Below are 19953 nucleotides of genomic sequence, written 5' to 3'. Positions count from 1 at the left end.
ATAAAGCCATCAAAGAAATAAAACTAGAATCAACATTTGACAGGTTAGCTTCATTTTTTATTTCTGAGGCCCTAATCCCCCTTCTCCTAGCAACCTTTCCTATATGGCAGATCCACACACTGTTTTGAAACTGAAGGGATGAGGCAAGGAATCTTCAAAGAAAAGAAGGGGGAGGTGCTCCTCAGGCTCAGAGTCTGCCAGTTGCTCTCAACATTTCCTCAAGGACAGTTAGCAGCTCCCAAGAGCGCCGGGACTGGGCGGAGAGGTATGATCTCTTTCATCAGCTGGCAATTTCAAAAGTACCTGCCTACATCTCCAGGCTTCAAGAGTGGTCACATCCCCCAATCCTTCCTTGATTTCTATAACCCTGTGATAAAGACCATTGTTGACAAGAGTACAGAATATACGATGCCTTGCCTCCTGCCTGTTTTCAGTTTCAAAATGGGTATTGATGGACTGACTCCCTGCATTCCTGAATGCCAGGTGGCAAGGCTCTGGGAGAGAGTGAAGGAGGGAACAAGGGAGAGTCTTTTGGCCACAGAAAACCCTTATTCTTCTCCAGCAGAAGTTCTAGGCTTGACTTCCATCAACTTCAGGGGCGTGCAAGGGCTTTAGGGGATTCCTGAACCCCTTGAAATCCTATGTAATACAGTGTATATGTGCCTAGAGGCATTTGTGACTTACTTTCACTAATGGAATAGAATATGCAAATAACTAAGGCACAAACAAGAACTAATCCTGTTGCCGTATGTAGTATGAAATGAAGTTGGGAGGGATTGGAGAACTGAGGAGTCCCTTTGGTTTCCTTGAGAAATAATGAAGATATGAACTTGTATGGCCACCAAGAAGAAGGAGAAAATGGATATGAGGATCGTGGATAAATTATGTCACCTGGAAATTGACTTGTTTCATTCATTCATTCATTCATTCATTCATTTGCTTCTTCTCACTTTGGCTCATCTCTTTTACTGCATCAGGTGAATGTTAGACATCCTTGGCAAAAGATGAGGAGACTTTCTGCCCTCACAAAGTTTTCCAATCATCCCTGAGTAGCTCCTTTAATTGAATAACTCAAACGTTAGTTGTACCCCTTGCAAACATTCTCACAGTCTCTCCCCAAAACCACTCACTCTGCAGCCTGTCAAATTCTGCTTCCTGGACTGTTCCCAAGCCTCCCAGTTTCTGATCACATCTTGTTTTCTTGACTACGATTCCACCTCACTCCAGGTCTTGTCTCTGTGTTCACTTCTTAGATTCATTTCCTACTTCCTGGTTTGGGTTAGGTTGATTTCATGTGCTTGGGGTAAATACTTACCTGGTCTCACCAATTCCTGTGGTCTTGGCAACCAGGCACAGTCCTCCTGACTGCTTCCCTTCCCTGCAAGGAGCTTAGGCCAGACACTCAGAGCCATAAAGACGGGTGGGTATAAGCTAACAAGGATGTGGGCTCCTGGGTGGCTCAGTCAGTTACCTGTCTGCCTCTAGATTTCAGCTCAGGTCTAAATCTCAGGGTTGTGAGTACAAGCCCCACCTGGAGCTCCACACTAGGTGTAGAGCCTACTTTAAAAAAAGGGGGGGGCACCTGGGTGGCACAGTCAGTTAAGTATCAGACTCTTTGTTTCAGCTTAGGCCCTGATCTCAGGGTCATGAGATCGAGCGCCTTGTGGGGATCTGTGCTCAGTGCAGAGTCTGCTTGGGTTTCTCTCTCCCTCTCCCTCTACCTTTCCGCACCCTCTATCTCTCTAAAATAAATCTTTTAAAAAAAATTTTTTAGAATTAAAAAAAAATAAACAGAAAAGGATGCAGTGTTGTCATGCTATCCTTGTGGGTCAAGTAATACCCTCCTGGGAGCACGGAGATGGGAGCAGACTCTCATGAGTTCAACAGAGTTCAGTATTAACAGGATGTCCTTCTTAGAAGACCATACACTGGGTTAAGCCAGTTAGAATTCCTCCAAATGAGTAAGCAACCAACTGTCAGAATCATCAAGTATTAGAGCAGGAGGGGGCTTTAGAGATCATTCAGTGTTGTCGTTTTTTACTAAGAAGGAAACTGAGGCACATGAGTTTAAGACCCCTAGGGAGATGCGAAGCATTTCTCACACCCAGTGCATTTTTCCAAACAGTGCACTGCCTCGCCATGTTTCAGTTATAATAGAAAGAAGAAGATGTGTGTCATTTTGTTTCTAAAACCGTCAGGAGGGAACATGTCTTGAACATATTCCCTGTGTGATCTATAAAAGTCCTAGACACTGATATGCTTCCTTATGGATTCCAGAGGAAATAACAATGAGGCCAAGGAGGAAAATGAAAGTGGGTTTGAGAAGATGTGAAGCAGGTGAGATAGCCTGGGATGTGCCCATTCTATTGAATAAGTAAGACGGAGACGGGCTTGCACAGGAATCCTGAAAAGATGAAGTCTCAATTCCCACTGGCAAGAGAATCTAATAATCTAGGCCATTCCTACCGAAATTTTGGTCTGGGAGCAGCCACAGCAGAACATCTGGGAACCCACTTGAAATGCTGCTTCTGGGCCTCCCCCCACCAGACCCACTGGATCAGAATCGGCACTCTAACAAGACCCCAGGGATTTACATGCACAGTAAAGCTCAAGAGGCAAACAAAGCACTGCTGACTTTGGCTTTTTCCCTGACTCGTTTCAATTACATTGAATGTTGGACAGCAGAAATTGAAAAGTAGGACAAATGAAATCTGCATGGGTACATGGGTGAGGGTATGTAAGAAAGTACAAGAGAGAATCAATGCAAGATCCCAGTACAAGGTACACTTCCTAAAGGGGGTATGTACCTTTAAGCAACTCTTTCCCTCTGAGCTTTAATTAATTGTTTTGCATTAGTACACTACATTGCAAAAGGGCCCGTGTTTGCAATTAGGTGGCTCTGACAGATGGGGCAGTGATTAGGTGCTCCTGCCCAAGAGACAGGAAAGTTACCCGTGCCCAAGGGTATATTTCTCTCCTATGAGATGTGAACCCCCCCACCCCTTTTTAAAGAACACAATAGTGTATTTTGCTTCCTGATGAAATTCCTGGCAAAGAGTTCAAATTTTTTTTTTTTAAATCATCTTAAAGAATAAATGTAAAAGTGGGGCAGTGAACACACAGAAGCTGGATGTCAGCTGCCATCATTCAGGTTTGTATGTTTCATGGGTAATTTACACTTTTCCAGATTCGAGGCAGGAAACGGAGACAGGAGTTCCAATCCTGGATGTCCCTCTGTAAACCCGCACAGTTTAAAGCTTCTAAATCCCAATTAGGCAGCTTGAACCAACTGAGATGCCACAAATGCAACCTAGTGGCTTTTCCCATGGGAAGTCAGAGAAGTGGAAAATATTTCAAGCAATTTAGGCATGCTTGCATAACCCTTTTGTGGAAATTCCTGCACTAACAATTTGCAATTAAAGTGAAAGTGAGTAAAAATAGAATGACCTCTCATTTCAACAATGACTATATTTTGTAGACTCTGCTCTATAAATGTGCTTTACGTCTGACCCATACACAATGACAAAGAAACCCCAAATCACAACTTTCTACATCCCTCACCGTCTGGAGCATATAGCAGGAAGCAGGTTCCTGGTGTAGTGTTAATGACGATCTTCAGCTAGAGGACATGCCTGCATAAAATGAAAGCCAATCAATAGCCAAGCAAGGCCAGAAAAACACATTTTAAGTCCAAATTAGGGTTGTAAATTCATATTAAAATCATATTGTAAACAGATATAGTCTCCCAGTCAGCCTGATGGCTGAAATTCCCATGCTTTTGGGTCACTCCCCTGTTTACCATTTGTTGCTTGCTGTCTGGGATTAGAAATTAATTTTTCTCAATCCAACAAAAGCCTCCTTAGAAAAATCACTCAGCAAGATGGAAAAAAATAACATATTAGACAAGAGAATACATCTATTTCTATACTTAATGCTGTGATTTATTTGTGCTATTTCCTTCCCATTGCTTGGGTAACTCAGCATTCAATATTAACAGGACAAAGTTGGGAGAATCATTCTGCTAATATCATGAGGCCATGATTCTTTCAACCACTTCTGAGACGCCATCATATAGTTATAAGTTTCCTCTGAAATTTTATAAACTCTATGATTAATGTGTAGAGTGTTTATGTCATTTGATGACTAAAAATATCCACGCAAAGATGACTTCTGGGATTGAATCTTCTACAAATGCTAAACAATTCAGGCAGAGCTGAGCTGTTTGGCAGAGGAGAAAACCTGTGAGTGAAAATTAGTGGATCAGTTGACAAAATGAAATAACAAACAAAACAGAGGCCATGTCCCACTCAGCCTGGGTCCAGGGGGCTTTTGGCAAGGGGCCGGCGTAAGAGAACAAACCGGAGCCTGACGGCGAAGGATATGGAATGCTTTCCTAAGGATTTTGGCAAAGGCGGTTAAGCAGGGTGGCAGTGTGAATTCTCTAAAGATAGCTGGCCCCAGAGTGCAGGTGGTGAGGAGGGAGGCTAGTCTGGAGGTTACTGAAATCAGAAAAAACATCATGAGAGTTTGAACTAAACACAGTGAAAAGATGGGGAAGAAGTGAAATGGATAAAGCGTGGAGATGGATGAAATTTGTAGTTGGAGGAGTTGGTGACGGTGGGTTGGTAGTAATTGAATTTTCTGCCTTGAGCGGAGGTGGGTGGGTTTCCCGTTCACAGAGTTAAGGAACACAGGAAGAAGGAAGGGGACTGGAAAATGCTGGACGTGTGTAGTTTGAAGGCTCAGTGGGTCTGGAGTTAGGGAAGGCCAGACTCTGTCCTGGTGATATGGGTATTACTAGCGAATGGGTAATGAGCCTGCTCAGGCAAGACAGGTTCACAACATCAAAGGGGGCCCTCAGAGCAGGGGTGTAGGAAGAGGCAGAGAGAAATGGGGGTTGAAGGGAAATCAGTTACAAGAGACAGTCTGCAGAAGGACATGCTTCAGAGAGAACAGGAAACCAGCTCAACACCTAGGAGAATGGACTTCGACCTTTGAAGAGTTTCGGTCCTAAGGAATGAGCTGATAAATCACAACCTGTATAACCAAGGTTTGAGACGTTATGTCATGAAGCAGAGGGTGGGGTGCTGCACTCACTCCGACAAAGCAGAAACTATGGAGATAGACCCTGTCGAGGAATCCAAGTTTCGTGGGAATGGAAGGTGCTGGGTGGAGGGCAGCTGTCCCCGTAAGCACAGTTGCACAGACCAGCACGTCGTCTGTGGGGAGAGAGTTCCATGCACTGCCTCAGCTCGGGGAGTCACCTGGTGGACAGCAGGGATGGAGGACAGGCTGGGGTCACCCGGAGGGAAGGTATTAGAGCAGTTTTCTACAGTCAGCGGAAAGTTAGCCCTGATAAAAGCTACCATTTCTTAAGTTGTTGTTGTTGTTAATGTGCTTTCATATCTGTAATCTCATTGGATCTTCAGAACAGCTTTGCAAAGTACAAGTTCAAAAAATGAGGACTAGCCTCCAGGTCTAGGGGAGAAAGTCAGGCCTGAAACAAGTGAGACCATGGGCCCCCCCCCACCCCAACCCAGCCCCAGGACGGGAAGAGTTGATGTTCTGAGGGAGATTGTGGCTTAAGGAAGGAGGACCTGAAGAACCAAGGAGCTAGGGCAGCAACTGTTTCCCAGGGACATGGGGCCCCAGGTCTGGTCAACAGCAGTGACAGGTGGGGAGCAACTTCGAATGGCCATTGAAGTGTGGTGTGTTTAATTCAGGGATGGTGGAAAGTGAACATGCCAGTGAAGAGAGAGAGGGGGAGGAATTGGAGATGACTGATAAATCAAGACTCTAGACTACAGGGAGATGGAACAGTCCTGGAAAGAATTAAGGAGGGTGCTTCCTCTGAGACAGGAAGGAGGGAAGGTTGGGTAAAGACATCATCAATTTCGACAACAGAGGGGCCAGAAGCTGAAGAGGTATAGACCAAAGAGCTTCCATTTTCTTATTGAAGAAGGAGGATATAGCATTTCTGGAGGGTAGGTGATAAGTTGTAGAAGATTTAAGGAAAAATGATAAAAATGCAAACCAAAGCATCAGGGAATGGGAAAAACAGTTGTGTGCAGAAATCCAGCATGGGGAAAAGCAGCCACTGGGAGATAAAGTCAATTCCAAGCCCTAGGATTTAGTTACATACAACTCCTGGTACTTCACCACATGTACACAGAAACACTCCGAAATGCCACACACAGGACACAGTCACTATCATCATCATCAAAAGAGGTGTTTAGAGACCCATCATTTCCTTCTTCCATAAACTGACACCTCTTTGATGCTCTGAAGAGCAAGTGTATATTTTTGCCACTGTATGTATTTAAGTCGTCATCCATTTTTTGGTCATTTTAAAGTATCTTGACATTTTACTTCCTTTTTTTCATATTTTTATTTAAATTCTGGTCAGTTAATATATAGTGTAGTATTAGTTTCAGGAGTAGAATTTAGTCATTCATCACTTACATATAACACCCAGTGCTCATTCCAAAAAGTGCCCTTCTTAATGCCCATCACCCATCTAGCCATCACCCGCCACCTCCCCTCCAGCAACCCTGTTTGTTCTCTTTCATTAAGAGTTGCTTATGGTTTGCTTCCCTCTTTCTTTTGTTTTTCCCTTCCCATATGTTCATCTGTTTTCTTCCTTAAATTCCACATATGAGTGAAATCGTATGGTATTTGTCTTTCTCTGACTTATTTCATTCAGCATAATACACTCTAGCTCCATTCATGTTGTTGCAAATGGCAAAATTTCATTCTTCGTGGTGCCTGAGTAATATTCCATTGTGTGTGTGTGTGTGTGTGTGTGTGTGTACTATATCTTTTAAAAAAGATTTTATTTATTGATTTATTTATTTGTGAGAGTGATAGAGGGAAAGAGAGCATGTGCAAGTGGGGGAAGGGACAGAAGGAGGAGAGAATCTTCAGCAGGCTCCATGCTGAGTGGGAGCCCAATGAGGGGCTCAATCCCACCACTGTGAGATCATGACCTGAGCCCAAATCAAAAGTCAATGCTTAACCAACTGAGCCACCCAGGTGCTCTGCCACAACTTCTTTATACATTCATCAGTGAATGGACATCTGGACTTTTTCCATAGTTTGGCTATTGTTGATAATGCTACTGTAAACATCAAGATGCATGTACCCTTTAAAATCTGTATTTTCGTATTCTTTGGTTAAACACCTAGTAGCGCAATTGCTGGATGATAGGGTAGCTCCATCTTTAACTTTTTGAGGAACCTCCATACTATTTTCCAGTGGCTACACCAGTTTGCATTCCCACCAACAGTGTAAGAGGGTTTCCTTTTCTCCTCATCCTCACCAACATCTATTGTTTCTTACGTTGTTAACGTTAGCCATTTAGACAGGTGTGAGGTGATATCTAATTGTGGTTTTGATTTGCATTTCCCTGATGCCAAGTGATGTTGAGCATTTTTTTTATGTGTCTATTGGCCACCTGGATGTGTTTTCTGAAAAGGTGTCTATTCATGTCTTTTGCCCACTTCTTAACTGGATTATTTGGTTTGGGAGTGTTAAGTTTGATAAGATCTTTATAGATTTTGGAGACTAGCCCTTTATCAGATATGTCATTTGTAAATATCTTCTCCTATTCCATAGACTACATTTTAGTTTTGTTGATTATTTCAGTTGCTATACAGAAGATTTTTATCTTGATGAAATCCCAATAGTTCATTTTTACTTTTGTTTCCCTTGCCTCCAAAGATGTGTCTAATAAGAAGTTCCTGCAGCCAAAGTCAGGGAGGTTGCTGCCTATGTTTTCTGCCAAAATTTTGATGGTTCCCTGTCTCAAATTTATGTCTTTCATCTATTTTGAGTCTGTTTTTGTGTATGGGGTAAGAAGGTGGTCCAGTTTCATTCTTCTGCATGTGGCTGTCCAGTTTTTTTCCCAACACCATTTGTTGAAGAGACTTTCTTTTTTCCATTGGACATTCTTTCTTGCTTTGTCAAAGATTAGTTGACCATAGAGTTGTAGGTCTATTTCTGGGATTTCTATTCTGTTCCATTGGTCTATGTGTCTATTTTTGTTGACTGTCTTGATGACTACAGCTTAGTAGATACCACCCTTTCTAAGTTTCTTTCAACTTTTTAATATCTGATTCATAGTCTTTGCAAACAATTTGCTAATGGAATGATTTTTGTTCAGAAAAATCACCAGGGTTCTATTTTCACCAGGGTTACCACCATAAGCATTTATCAAATGGGGGCATTTTGTATTGTCCAAGCAAAGCAGAAAGGTTGAGTTCTTCTAGTCTAGTCTTACTATGTCAGAAAGCTGGGATAAAATCCGATTTTTAATTCATAGGTTTTCTTTCTTTTCATGATAATTATAGCCTTTACCCTCTGAAAGTATTTGGTAAAAGACTCTATGGGGGCTGCCTTCAAGGAAAACTAAGGGACAGATTCAGCTTCTCTTCAGTTTCTTACTTCCTTGTTCCATGCAATTCCCTTGCAATTCAGTCACTGCTCCTTCCCCAGACACTTGAGGTATTCCAAGCTGTTCTGGAGTAGATTCCCTCAGGGCAACATCTCATTGATCATACTCAGGGGTGGGGCCAAGCCTAATAAAGATGGATAATGTATGCAGACTCCACCTCACCTACACTTTCCAGTTTAAGGGAGCCAGATAAAACTCCTTGCTTAAAACTCTCTCTTTTATCCAGGAGCCCCAAGTACTGAACCCTTCGCATTCCAAGCCCTATTTCTAAATTCTTTCCCCTATCTTCTTTAAAACTTCTGGAAGAATAACTCATTAAAATAGGTCTCAAAAAGATGTTGTTGTATACTTAAATATGTATGAATAGACTTTCTCCTTCTCTTGAAATTACAATTTTGTGTGATTATACTCTGGCACTTCAGTAACATAGATCCTAGCACAGAGGTGAGAAGACTCAAAATATCGTTAAATATGTCTTACCCGGTTTGAGGCTGACGTCTGGGGGTGGTGCAGACCAGGCCAGGAATTATGATCTAGAATACCAGCATCCTGTATGGCAGTACATGAAATACAAACAAATGAAGAAATCTATTTACCCGTGAGCCTAACATCATAACAGCAGCCATCTTAGTTCTGCAAAAAGGTAAGAAATGCAGAACTCCTAGCAAAACTGGAAAAACAAAGGACTCTCCACACAGATAAATGCACAGGAGCAAGTGAACTCTTCCTTAGAAATAGCTACTAGAAAACTTAATGCTTATAAACAGAATTTGAAATTAAGGACAAAGTCAAGAATCCATGACCAGCTCAGAACAAATATATCAAAGATGCAAAGTTTAATGCTAAGAACTACTGGATCATATCAAAGTGTCAAAATAAAGAAGAGGTGGAGAAATCGAAGACTGAGCAAGTGCTGGAATCTTTGCAGGTTCTTTCTTAGCTGCTTAATGAAGATGGGCTCCCCCTGGGGAAGGGAGTGAGGGGGAATGCCGCTACATTGACTGAGGTCTCCAGTGGACATGGACCCATTGGGAAGAGTAGCCTGCTGTGATAAAATGAGAGAAGGACAAAGGAGACAGGAGATAGGAGCTCTGTTGCCTTATCATGTTTCTGGAAGCTCTTCTTTTAAAAGCTCCAAACATGCTCTAAGTAAGAGAAAGAGAATCTTCCCTGCTAAATTCTGCAGTCCTTGCCGACTCAGGGGGATGGACCCACAGGAGTGCCTCTGTGACTTTGTTGACAACACTATGACTTTTTTACTTAATGACAGTTTCACGTATTCTTAGAATGAACTTTAGGTAGTGGGATTCTTTTTTTTTTTTTTAAAGATTTTATTTATTTATTTGACAGAGACAGATCACAAGTAGGCAGAGAGGCAGGCAGAGAGAGAGAGGAGGAAGCAGGCTCCCTGCTGAGCAGAGAGCCAGATGCGGGACTCGATCCCAGGACCCTGAGATCATGACCTGAGCCGAAGGCAGCGGCTTAACCCACTGAGCCACCCAGGCGCCCGGTAGTGGGATTCTTTTATGTTCTACTTTCCATATTAATCAGAAATCGTTGGACCGAGGTTCCTTTCAGAAATTTCATGTATCTCTCATATTTCTTAAGCCACTGCAATTGCTGCCAACAGAGAGATAGCATTAAAAAAATGAACAACATTCTGTTTTTCAGTTAAAGGGAAGTTTGGAGTTTAAAAAAAAATAATAATAATTGATTATTATCAATTCATCATCTATTCATCTATTCATCATCTATTGCCAAACTTCTCCCTTGTTTACATTACTGGGGTTTGGGGAAGGAGTGGTCACATGATATGATTTTGGCCAATGACGCATCAGTAGGAGTCTGCTGGGGGCTTCTGAAAAACGTTTGGCTCTCTTGGTTGAATTGATGGATAAGGAAGATGACATCCTTACCCTCCTTCTTCTTCCCTTAAATGAAGATCTGACACCTAAAACAGAGGCAGCCATCTTGTGATGAAGAAAAAAAAAAGACCAGGAGAATTGCCAAGATAGTGACACTGATATCACTAAGCTGGTGAACCTACTAGGCCATCCACCTCCAAGAGTCTTGCTATGTGATGAAAGTTACCCACCATCTGCTAAAACCATAGTGAATTGGATTCGCAGTCACTCACAGCCATCTGCATTTATAACTGATACAGGATGATTTTCATATGTTTCACAGAAGGGAGATAGTTCTGTCCTGAGTTTCTTCCAATAATATACAGCATTTAATTAAAAATCAAAATACTTCCTAACCATAAATATCAGTCTGTGAACAGGCTTATATAATGGCACATTAAAGCGATCTGGCAGTCAATGAAATCCAACCCAAAAGGAAAATAAAATCACTCAATTCACTTCTAACTTATTTATTGATTTACCACTAAGAATTAAAAGTAATTCAGGATTTCTAGAGTTTGATTTATTGATTCTTTGGCTATTAATCATATAGAAGCTTCATACCAACTGTTGGTATGAAAAATTCCTATAAATTTTGAGTCTGACAATACTTTGCTTTCTTTCAGATTGAAATAAGACTCTTATAATCTGTTTATCTGTTTAATAAGTCTTTACTCCATTTTGTAGAAGCCCAAATGCCATAGTTCGAAGCAAAACACAGGATTAAGGCAAATCTCCCTAAGATAGGGCAAAAGATGCAAAGTTTGCCTTCCCTAAGGTGCATCCTAGAAGAAAGTCAACAGGCCTTAGACTCAGTCTTCTCCAGGGTGGACCAGAAGCCAGCACATTGCACAGATCCTGGAAGCTTGTGAGAAATGCAGTTTCAGAGGCGCCTGAGTGGAGCAGTCGGTTAAGCATGCGGCTCTTGGTTTCCACTGTGGTCATGATCTCAGGGTTGTGAAGTCAAGTCCAGTTTTGGGCTCCCTGCTCAGCGTGGAGTTGGCTTGGGATTCTCTCTCCCTTCTATCCCTCCTGTTCATTCTCTCTCTCACTGTCAAATAAATAAATCATGAAAGAAAGAAAGAAAGAAAGAAAGAAAGAAAGAAAGAAAGAAAGAGAGGGAGGGAGGGAGGGAAGGAAGGAAGGAAGGAAAGAAGGAAGGAAGGAAGGAAGGAAGGAGAAAGGCAGGCAATTTCAGGCCCCACTTCAAATCTACTAAGTCAGAATCTGGACTGAGCAAATCTACAGGAATGTATGTGCCCTTTAGAGTGTGAAAAGCATGGTTGCAGAGCTGCTCAGCCCTCTTTTTGTCAGACCATCTGGGAAAGGTAGACAATGGCCCCTTGGCATCTAGGGCAAGAGTCATTGGGCCATGGGTCAGTCCTTCCACAGATGGGGGCAAATGGTGACACGTGGTGAAGAGGAAAAGAAGAGAATGAAGCCTGGCTTTGGGGCTTGGGGATGACCTCTCCATCTGAACTCTGTGAGGCTGTTATTCCATCTCGTAAAGGTCAACCTGATAGAAAAGCATTCTGCAAGGCAACATTTCTTAAGCTATGGGCTGCATATATTTTCTTAGGGTCTGGGATTTTTTTTTTAATATTACATTTTAATTTCAACAGTAATCTTAAAAAAGAATTAGGATGATTGGAATCACATAGAACTCTGAGTATATCCATGCAATACTTGTACTCCCAATGAGGATGTGATGTGGACAAAAGTTTTGCAGGAGTTTGAAAAGAGGAAAGTGCTGAGAGAGTTGATTCACTAATCCCACGGCCCAAGTTTTACATTCAAAAGAATCTGCTCTGTTGCAGTCAGGATGTATCCCTCTTGTAAGCAGATCCCATCAGTCTATGTACCAACTTGCAAAAATTTATTAGCAGCAAGCATAATAGCAAATATACAGGGAAGCATTTTTCTGTTCTTCATTCAAGCAGTAATTGGATTTGTTATTCATTCAATGTACGTTCCAATTACATTGTGGTGTTAACTTTGTCTTAAAGAGAACAAGACAGTTTTGCAGACCTATTTTTAAATTTGGATTTAAATTCCTGTCTTTCTCACTGACAGTTTTGTTTATGAATAAGATTTTTTTGAACCGAAAAAACAACACCTTGAAAATGTTAATGCTGTCTTGAAAAGTATACTTAGGTGAATACGTATAAGAGGTAATACTATCGAAGTCACAACAGCACTAAAAATCACAAAAAGAAAACAAAAAATATATAAAATCAATTATGAGGCTGTGCTTGAAGTTTAATTCCAGCAACCAGCATTCTTCATCACATTAAAATGGTTGATTTGTGTATTTTAGTTTTGTAGGCTTGCTTGTATTTAATAAGCAGATTTGTTTTGGCTCCGTAGCTGTATAATAACTATATATGTATGGAGGTTACATCTTATTTTATGACTTTATGTATATAAGTAACATAATAAAAATAAGTCAATAATGGAGGTTTAAGATAACTCATTTCTTTTAATAGAGAAGTTTTCATTTTTTAAATTTGAGAAACATCCCCATAAGAGAGCTATTTATCTGATTCTGCCCACACTGGGGACTAGAATCTAGACTGAACGGGCCTGCACTTTCCATCTGGTCCATACATCCACCTGGAACGGGCCTTCGGAGGGTTCTTTGATGGGGCATTTTACTAGATAACCAAGTGCATCAGCTAAAATAGCTGAACTCACACTGCAAGATAAGAAGTGTTCGTTCATTTATATTCTGTCTCCTTCCACAACGAATTTAGGTAGTTTTCAAATATAAATAAAACATTGCAAGATAAAAGAAAAGTACAGTGGGTAAGAGAAGTAGATCAAGGGAAGATAAGGGTGTGAGAGTTTGAGAGAGCCTGAGGGAGGTTCGTACACAAACGCAAGCTCTAAGGTCCCGGTGTCGCGCTGAGAATGACTTGTTTCAGTCCAGTTTTCTTCATAGGATACCTATGAACCATGCCTGCCCTGTTCATCCACATACACTTAGCCTGTTTCTACAGAGCCTGGGACTCTGGAGCTATTGAATCCATGAATGAAGGGGGTGGGTCACAACAGGAAAGGGAGAAACAAGAAGTTATAAAGACAGAAATAAATCAGTTATTCAACAGAGGCATAAGTATATCTGAAATAGGGAGGGAAATTTTTCCCCATGGGAGTCTGTAGGTGTATATTTTCCTATGCTGTTGACTTAGGCATAAACATATTTTGGGGATCAAATACAAAAACCTAGAAAATAATTATACCGCATCCCAACTGATATCCACACGTTGAAACCTGGGGAGCCTTATCATTACCTAAAGAAGATTCCAAACAATTAATCTGGGCAGGGCAATCATTGTTGTCAAGTGTGTTCCTACTGGAATGAGTTTAGGTGGTGATCAATGGAAGGGTCATAGATTATATAGTTGAAACACACTTTCTTCCTCCATATTTAAAGATGGGCTTTTCTCTGCCTACCTTACCACATATCTCTTATCCCACACCACAGAGGATGGGAATTTACATAACACCAACCCATCTACAAGATGGCTTCGTATGTCCCATGTAGTCATACGCTCAGTGAACAATATGGCAGAACAATTACAAAGGGTTTCCCAATGCCCCTTTGCCATTTTATGAGGTTTTAGTGGGTCTGTCAACCATAGTAGTGGCATTTCCGGGATGGCCATGGGATAATAGCATGTCTAATCAAGGTCTTTCTTTGGGCTTTGTATATGGATACTAGGAGAAAAAAACTTTCTTTGTTTCAGTTGTTAATTTGGAATGCTGATACCTAGGATTGTTGGAAATCATTTGTAAATGATTAATTTAAAGGTTAATTTTATGTGTCAACTTGATTGAACCACGGTACCCAGATTTTTGTTCAAATATTCTGGAAGTTTCTGTGAGGAAGATTTAGACGATATTAACATTTAAATAAGTGGACTTCAGGGACGCCTGGGTGGCTCAGTTGGTTGGACGACTGCCTTCGGCTCAGGGCGTGATCCTGGAGTCCCGGGATCGAGTCCCACATCAGGCTCCCAGCTCCATGGGGAGTCTGCTTCGCTCTCTGACCTTCTCCCCTCTCATGCTCTCTCTCACTGTCTCTCTCTCTCAAATAAATAAATAAAATCTTTAAAATAAATAAATAAATAAATGGACTTCATAAAGCAGATTGACCTCTATGATGTGGGTGGGATTCATCTAATTATTTGAAGGTCTCAATAGTGAAAAGACTGATGTACCCCCCAAAAGAGGAAATTCTGCAGCCTGATGGCCTTTGGACTTGAACTGTAACATTGGCTCTTCCCTTGTTCTCTACCCTGTCTGCCCATCCTGCAGAGTTTGGACATACCAGCATCCACAATTCTATGAGTCAATTCCTTAAAATTTTTTTCCCTTTTTTTTTTTAAATTTAAATTTCAGTGAACATATTGCAATATTGGTTTCTGGAATAGAATTCAGTGATTAATCACTTATATACAACACCCAGTGCTCATCACAACAAGTGCCCTCCTTAATAACCATCAAGCCCATCCCCCACCCACCTCCCTCCACCAATCCTGTTTGTTTTTTAACATTGAGAGTCTCTTATGGCTTGTTTCCTGCTCTCCTTTTTTTCCTTTCCCTCTTCCTATACATTCATCTGTTTTCTTTCTTAAATTCCACATTTGAGTGAGATTGTATGGTATTTGTCTTTCTCTGACTGACTTCTAAAACACTCTAGCTCCATCAATGTTGTTGCAAATGGCAAGTATTCATTTTTTAATGGCTGAGTAATATTCCATTGATACATATATACACCACATTTTCTTTCTTTCTTTTTTTTTTCCCAAGATTTCTTTACTTATTTTAGAGAGAGCATGCACAAGTGGGAAGGGCAGAGGGAGAGGGAAATAGAATCTCAAGCAGACTCAGTGCTGAGTGTGGAACCTGGCACAGGGTTTGATCTCAAGACCCTGAGATCACAACCTGAGCCATAAACCAAGAGTTGGACACTTAACTGACTGAGCCACCCAGGCACCCCATATCTTTTTTATCCACTCTTCAGTGGATGGACATTTGGGCTCCATCCATATTTTGGCTATTGTTGATAATGCTGCTACACACATTGGGAGGCATGTACCCCTTCAAATTTGTATTTTTATATTCTTTGGTAAATACCTAGTAGTGCAATTGCTGGGCCATAGGGTAGTTCCATTTTTTAACTTTTTGAGGAGCCTCCATACTGTCTCCAGAGTGTGGCTGCACCAGCGCAAGAGGGGTCCCCTTTCTCAACATCTTCTCCAACACCTGTTCCTTCTTGTGTCATCAATTTTAGCCATTCTGACAGATGTAGATAAAGATACACATATATGTGAACATATACATGTTCTTTTTCTCTAAAGAAAAATACACCATCATCTTTCCTATGTGTTGAAGAAGGAACATTGGTAGTGGAAAAAGATGAGGCCAACAGAGAAAGAGAACGAGAGAGGGAGAGATACCAAATGATACTCAGGTCTCTGGGTCCAGCTCCCTATCTGAACTTGAAGTTTTACATGAGCCAATAAACGTCCTTTATTTAGTGGGACTTGGGTTCCTGTTACCTGAAAATCAAATATTAACTAATACAAATTTTCTTTTCTTCCCTTTCTCCTTATTCAAATTCAATGGCAAAGGGTACATGTACTGGTTATTATCATTAAGAATAACTATCACTGTGAGTTGCATCCAAATTGCAGTCCCAAGCCCCTTGTCATATGTTCAGCCTATGTTGATGTGGAATGATACTTTCTTACATTGGCCATGCATATTAAACATTCAAAAAGATCTTCACGTATATTTTGTTATGAGATCTCAGAGTTTATTTTTTAATGAACTTTGACCTATATAAAACAATGCTACCCAAAACCTCCACTAGCTAAATTTGTTCATGAGTAGTCATAATCTCAATTTTAACTACTTAATAAAGTCCATTATATGTGTGCTTTCAGCAGGCCCAGCTGAGAAAGTCAGTTTCCCAAAGGTTTGGAAAATCACAGTGAAAGTGAGGCTCAGAATCCTGTTTACATTTTGAGTTTTAGAATTAGCAATAGTTGTTTTCCTTCAGTAGTTTAGTTTCTTGTTTTGTGCTGGGAAGAGATCTCAGCACTTTTCTTCCATGGTTGTTCATTTGTTATTAGGAATGGATTTATTTTGCCCGTTGCTATGTTCCTGGTACTGCCCTTAAGAAGAACAGATTGCCCTGTATAATATTTCAAGCCACTTGTGCTCATTAATGGTGTAGATAATCTTAACATTCGTCAGTTTTAAAGGAGAGCATGCTTTCCAGAGACCCTTGCTTTCCCTTAGGAATAAAAAAAAGAAACATTTTCAAATTGCTTATGCTAGTTTTAGAAACAAACCCTCAAAGACAGCAAAACAGAACCACCAGAATTACCCTGCTTTCGTACAGAGAAGAAAAAAAGAGGAATGTATCATATGGTTGTATTCAAAAAGAAGAGAGTCAAACTTGGAAAAACTTCTTGGTTCCCTTTCAACTTAACATTTCCCGTTTCTTATATATGCATTATAGTGCAATTAATTCTGGCTTAATTAGCTTTGGCTATAAAATTAATTGGCTATCCCAAAGCACAACATATTAATGATTATGGTAGAGCAACGAAGAGTTTTGCCAGGTTTTCTGTATTGCAAATTGTTAAGAAAAATTCCAATGATCAGTTCTAGGAGTTGTTTGCCATGCTCTAAAATAACATCATGTAACAAAACTTGCTGGGGAGGTTACACTAATATTTTGAACACAGGTCCATCAAGGTTGATCTTGGATTTTAGAAATCTGCATTACTTGGGTGTATTTTGTTTCTAATCTGAAATTTATGCCACTCTGACCTATTTTTTCCAAGAATTTAGATACAGACAGTCGGATTGTGTCTATCTGTGGTAGAGAATTGGGTGGATACATAGTATTTTGTGAAGTATGTTTCTACAGAGCAGGAAATGGCCGCACAGTTCAAATTCTTACAACCAGTGTCATAGGAAGGCAACAACCACGTCGTTCACCCTCATTCACCCATCTTTTCTCATCTCACCCCTCTTTTGCTTGCCTGTCCATTTGTTTGCTCAGTCCTACGTGTTAATCAGCTTTCTTCAAAGTACGCAGAATGCTGTCTCAGGTCGAACTAGAATAGCTTGTGAGAATAATGTTTACATCATCATTTAATGTCTTTTTTGCCCTAGATCGATTCTCTCCACTCTGAGCATCAAAGTTGCTTCTTAGATTTGAGCAATTTCTGCAGTGGCACCTTTCCAACTGTAATGTAGAGCGATTGGTATCCAGGCTTCTCATGATGCCATGTTTTAGATGTCACACCACACACGCTGTCATGCGCTTTTTATTCTATGCTCAAAGTGTGAAACCATTTTGCATGAAGAGTCAACGTTGTGACGCCATTTTGCAGATGGAAGAACTGAAATCTGGCCTGAAACTTAGTCAACATCTGAGTCCTACATAGAGATATTTTGCAGACAGCCACAAAAGGAATAAAATAACACACACGCTTCATTAACATTAGTGAAAGTTTCTGGATATCGGTGAAAATGAAAAGTCGATGATATTCTCATTGAAGAATTTTGTTAACTCAGCAGTGGGGCTTTTCCAGACCATTGTGGGTGGCCAGAATGACTGCTCATTCAAAGCCAAATGCCACCCTGGAATGCCTCGGCAGAGCAGAGAGAAGAAATGCAAAGTTTAATTAAAAAGAGCTCCTCAAGAGCTAGAAGATCAACTCTGTTGTTTAATTAAATTGTAGACATTCTGGAGAATTGAATATTTAAGTGATAGATCTTATTTCTCAGACACCCTTTGTCTGATCTTGGACTCTCCCCACAAAGGCCAAAGCCAGCCCGAGAGTGGATGTTGTTTTTCTCCCCAGGGAGACTATTCAGTATTTTCTAGTCTCACTTGTTATTCCTCTTCCAGGTTTTGAGGAGCAGGGTGGGTGGTGTTTTCCTCCCCATTCTCCTCAGTGGGGCTTCTCCCTAAACCTTTGGCACATCTGGGAATGGCCCCAGGATCCAGCTTTAAAAAGGCCACAGGAGTCAACGTGGGCACCATTGGAGCCTGGATGATTCCAGAGATCTGGAGAGGAGAATGGCATGATTTGTAAATTCTTGCTTTTAGTAGGTCCCCTCTCTTAACCATTGCAACACCGAGGCAGGCAGACTCTAAAAGCTAGGATATCCTTCTGGATTAAACAGAGACCCGAGGACTCTTTCTATCCTCTGAGAGCCAGACTATAAAGTCTGGTGATGACTTTCCTATTATCTTGACTCTCCACTCTTGTCAGTGGGAAAGGGCCCTTGTCAGGCCATTCGTAGGCCAGCTGAGGAGGGGGAGGGGGCTCCCAAGCAGTTATCTGCAGTCTTCTGTTTTTCCATCAGTCTATCTCTGGAATCAGATGTACTCTACGGCCTGAAACCCAACGATTTTTTATCATCTGGTTCTCCACTGACTTGCCCCCATATCCCTTTTGTTTAAGTAACTGGTCCTCATAGTCAAGACTGTCCATAGATAGAAGAGGAGAAGGTGGTTTGAGGTCTAATAAAAGGCTCAGTTATCTGAAGTACACTTACTCTTGTAGGCCTGCCCCAATACTTACATGCTTGAAATAATGCTTGGGAATAAGGAAGGACAAAATTTCTCAAGGCACCCAAGGTAAAGTTCAAATGCGTGACCAGAAAGAAGAAACATATTAGCCCTGTTACTGCCCACCAACATTTTACCAGGGTTTGGTCCTCTGTATCAGGCTGTGGTGTGGTTGAGTGAGAGTGACTCAGGAGCTTATCTAGACCATGAGTTTTCCAAAGGTGTAAGGTGAGACTTGGCATTTAAGTGACATACTCAAGGCTTGTGGTGGCATAGAATCAGAATCCAAGCCTTCTACACCCTGTCCTGAAGTCCTTCCCATATCTGTATCTTGTGACTTGGGAAAGTTGGGCACAGCTGCAAGAGACCAGAATGTGGTATTAGCCACGTGACAAGGAAGGGACAGCACAAGGACTCTATTACAGGTAATGGGAAGAGTACGGGATGAAGCAGGAACTCCCACTGGTACCTAGTAAGGTCTGGATTGTTCCCTCAACTCCCACAGGCTCTGTGTCTACCGGTGAAGGATGTAGGGCTGCGAAGTTGGTAGCATGAATCTCTAGGCACAGCCCTGAGGGAATGAGAAGCTTTACTACACATCAGGGAACGAGATTTGGGAAAGGTGGTCATTGTGCGAAACCCTTGGAGAAGTCAGACTCAGGAGATCCAGACTCTGGAGGGCTTGACAAAGTAAGCCTAGAAGCACCTTAAAAAAAAAAAAAAAGACATGAAAGAGTTACAGGTGAATTTTTCTTCCACATTTTTGTCTAGAACAGGGCCTAGAAGAGTCATAAGGTAAAGATGTGGTCCAGTGAACTCAGGACCCAAGTAAAAGCCATAATGGACACAAAATTGAGTGCAGTCCCACCCTGATGTCTAACACCTTGATGTTGCAAAACCAACTGTGATCCATTTTCTAATGCGGGTATGTGAGATTTTTCACAATCTTCCTGTGAAACAGGTCAGTAGTATGGATGGATCTCAATTTACAG

The sequence above is a fragment of the Neovison vison genome, chromosome 5 (assembly GCF_020171115.1).
Source record: "Neovison vison isolate M4711 chromosome 5, ASM_NN_V1, whole genome shotgun sequence".
Taxonomy (NCBI): Eukaryota; Metazoa; Chordata; class Mammalia; order Carnivora; family Mustelidae; genus Neogale; species Neogale vison.
Note: the sequence above shows the minus strand (reverse complement) of the source record.